This window comes from Nannospalax galili, unplaced genomic scaffold (genome assembly GCF_000622305.1).
Source record: "Nannospalax galili isolate Female #2095 unplaced genomic scaffold, S.galili_v1.0 scaffold2156, whole genome shotgun sequence".
In the NCBI taxonomy this organism is placed as follows: Eukaryota; Metazoa; Chordata; class Mammalia; order Rodentia; family Spalacidae; genus Nannospalax; species Nannospalax galili.
The window spans coordinates 3,935-7,487 of NW_008338180.1; the positions used below are offsets into that span (position 1 = coordinate 3,935).

A 3,553-nucleotide genomic window follows, 5' to 3' on the forward strand; every position below is an offset into this window, starting at 1 on the left:
CATTATAAATATCTTTAAATTGCAAATTTATTTAGTTAGTTAGTTATTTTGTCTTTTTGAGACATGTCTCCCTGTAGCCACTGCTGGCCTGGAACTCTCTATGTAGACCAAGCTGGTCTCAATCTCAGAGATCCACCTGCCTCTGCCTCCTGAATGTTGGGATTAAAGGTGTGAGCCACCACCCCTGGCCGTATATTGCAAATTTATAACAACACCCACATCTATAAAACATGCACACCATTGCTAACCCCTGGCAGCTACTAGCTTGTTCTCTACTTCTGTTGTCTTCTCCATTTGATTTTTCATTAGTGTATAGATGGAGTCATCTGGTTTGTAACCTGTTGGGGGTGGCTTTTTTCATTTAGGATCATTCCCTTTGGAGCCATCTAAGCGGTGGCCTGTGTTGATAGTTATTCCTTCTTACTGCAGTGGTGGTTCATGGTATAGCTGTGCCAGTTTGTTGCACCACTTCATAGAGTGACTTGTGGGTTGTTTCCAGTTTAGGGCTGAAATTAATAACACTGCTAGAAACATTGGTGCACAGGTTTGTGTGTAGATATAAGGTTTCATTTCCCTGGGATAAATACCCCCTAGTGCCATCGCTCAGTCTTACGGCAATTGCGTGTCTAATTTTATAAGAAACTGACTGCAGACTTTTCCAGAGGGGCTATGCCTACTTTATAATGTTCGGAAAAAGATTTCAGCTGGTAGGGCAGATAATTCAAATGGAGAAGAGAAGCATGGAGATGTCAAGAGTCAGAAAGTGCACGTTCATAGGACAGCATAGTGCTTTATATTGCTGGTATGAGGCTGGGTTTAGCTGAAGAGAGAACATTTGTTTACTATCCTTTTGCTTACTGAGCTCTCATATGTTCCAAGCACTGATGTAGACACAATGAAGGTACTGCCACCAGAGCCTGGACCAGCAGAAAACATGATACATGTGAAATGATTACAGAATGCATACTCTGTGATGGAGAACGCATCTAGAGACCTTTGGTCTCTCTCGTGAGGGTTTGGACCATGCTGATCTCATTCTCCCTGGGTCCTGACACATAGTAGACAGTATTTGTCAAGTGTTGAATGACTGTCCTAATCCCATGTGGAGTCCCTGTGAATGGGACCAACATTGCTTCTGTAAGTAGCTTCATGTCTCAGTCCCGACGTGTGGGTAAAAGGGTAAAGGCTTGGTCCAGACACCCCACCCTTGAGTGAATTATCACACCACAGATTAGAAGCCAGCATGGTATATAAAAGGTTGGAATGCTCTACTGTAAATTTTTAATTGTTAAGCAAAAAAGATTGTAAATTCCGTGTGGCAGGAACAGTATTGCATATTGTGCCTGCTGTCTCCACCAAGGTTTCTTATCAGCCCATTGAGATTTCACAACCTCTGCATCTCTTGCGTGCTACAGGGGCCTCTCTGCAGGGTCTGAGCCATGGTGTAATGCCATCCTTTTTCCCATGGGGGTAGAAGCTGGGCTCTCTCAGTGTCCTCTTTCTAGCTTCCCCTTATTCCATCTTATGCCTAGATTTTCTCCAAAGGAACACCCAGTGCTCGCACTGCTAGGGGCCCCAGCCCAGTTCCCTGTCCTGGAGGAACACAGGTTACTCCACAAGTACATGGTGTGGTCAGACGAGATGGTGAGGACAGGAGAGGCCCAGATCAGCACCCACCTCATCTGACCCTATGTGGGCATCGATCTTCACATTGGCTCTGAGTGGGTAACTTCCGTTTCCTCTCTTTGGCTGACTCGAACATTTACCTAAGCAGAGCCCAGGCCTGTGGTGATTGGCACCAAGTCTCAGCCTGGAGCAGGGAGAACTAACTTAGCCAAGTCTAGGATTATGTCCCATCATCTGCTACCACACACAGGTCAAAAGCATCTAGAGTACTTGCTGACAAGCTGTCATTTAACAACTGCCATTGTACTCTTGTTTTGCAGATGGATAAACTGAGGCATCAAGTTAGATTCCAAGTCAGGCAGAAAGGTAAAGAGAGGCCCTCAGCCTAGGAGTCCTCTGTCCTAGCTTGGTGGTTAGCTAATAGATTCCTTGTTGAAAAGCAAACTATGGAGACAGGGTGGGGCTCCTGAGAAATGAAGATGTCATCCCCTCAGAATTTGGAGGCTGTCTAAATGTGCAGAACATCATCCGATTATCATCTGTGAAAACATCAGAACCAATATGAATAATCCCCTTTGTTTACCTAAGGAGATGACAGACAGACGATAGATAGATGATAGATAGATAGATAGATAGATAGATAGATAGATAGATAGATAGATAGAAATGCACATCACTGAAAAGTGAAAAATTCTGAAATTGTTTAAAATTCATTAATAGGACGGGAAATTTAGCTCAGTAGTAGAGTGCTTACCTTGTATAGACAAGGCCCCAGGTCTTATCCCTAGCACCACACACACAATTAGTACAGTTGATGAGGTAATATTACAGTTGGCCTCTAGACTCTCCCTGTCCCCCTCCTGTAAGGAAAAGGAACCAGGCTCAGAATAGTTGATGAGTGATTTCAGCCATGTGCATGTTCATGTGTGTACATTCAAGGCATAGCTCCCATCTATTCTTCCTGGTACATAAAAAAAGATAAGATGCCAAGGACTGGGATACAGCTCAGTAGTACAGCATTTGCCCAGCAAAAGCAAACAGGTGTATGTATGTATGATTGTGTGTATATGTACATATGTGTGTGTATGTATATACATGATGCTCTTTTTTTTTTGTATTTTTGAGGCAGGGTCTCCCTGTAGTCCCAGGCGGCCTGGAACTCGCTATGTAGACCGGGCTAGTCTGGAGCTCACAGAGATCCGCCTGCCTCTGCCTCCCAGTGCTGGGATTAAAGGCATATGCCACCACACCCTGCCTATGATGGTATTTTTAAAATAAAGCTAACATAGCATGGATACCAAACTTAGATAAAGTCAGTTCAGAAAATTACAACCATTCTTAATTGATAGACATAGAGATACAGATCTTAAGTAAAATATTAGCAAGTAAAATCCAGTAAGGAATAGGAAACTTAAGCAAAATCTATCCAAATGGATGAAATTCACTATATTAACACCCAAAGAAGAAAAATCTTGTAATCATCTTAATAGAGGATCAGAAAGCATTTGATGAAAGTCAACACCCATTCATGAGAAAAACTCATAACCAGCCAGAAATAGAATGGACCCACCTTAGCTTGATAAAGCCTATCTCCCTGGAACCCACAGCAAACATGTGCCTCCCAGGGAGCTATCAGAAGGTCCCAAAGAAGCCAGGAATCAGATAAGCCTCCCCTTATCTGCACCACTGTTCACAATTGGAAGTTCTACTGGAAGCTCCAGATAACACAGCAAGACCAGGGGAAAAATGCCCTGCAAAACCAGTATCCCACTCAGAAATAACCATGTGTCTGTTTTGGTGCAGTTCCCTCTTCCTTTTTGTTTTGGAGACAAATTGGCCTCATTACCTAACCAAGGCTGGCCTTGACCTCCTGATGCCCCGCCTCTATCTCACAAATGCTGGGATTACAGGTTGGCCTTGCCACTCC

General features: G+C 43.7%; 1 pseudogene; it reads left to right on the forward strand.

Moving 5' to 3' along the window:
* Positions 1 to 118: 118 nt before the first annotated feature.
* Positions 119 to 3,553, forward strand: part of LOC103734133 — a 26,215-nt pseudogene continuing 22,780 nt past the window's right edge.